Genomic DNA, 298 nt, shown 5'->3' with positions numbered 1-298 from the left:
AAATACTTCTCAACAGTCATACTTCTTTTGGTAGCACTAACCGAGGCTGACACTGTCAAAGAATATGCAAATACAGAAGTAAGGTAGGCTCGGCCGAGCTGACACAAGCGGGATTATCTGTGTATGTTTGGATATTATACACTTCATCAAAACAGGAGGCAAATAACCGAGAGTACACAAGCAAGCTGAAATATTAGGTTTAATGAGCAGCAAGCAGAGTCTGGGGCAGGAGGCAGCTCGAATAGTGGAGTTTGGTGTCGGCTCTAGAAAAATTCCCCTCTGTTTTTCCAGTATATTA

Source organism: Penaeus monodon, chromosome 21 (assembly GCF_015228065.2).
Source record: "Penaeus monodon isolate SGIC_2016 chromosome 21, NSTDA_Pmon_1, whole genome shotgun sequence".
In the NCBI taxonomy this organism is placed as follows: Eukaryota; Metazoa; Arthropoda; class Malacostraca; order Decapoda; family Penaeidae; genus Penaeus; species Penaeus monodon.
The sequence above is the reverse complement of the archived record's forward strand: the minus strand, read 5'-3'. Positions refer to the sequence as shown.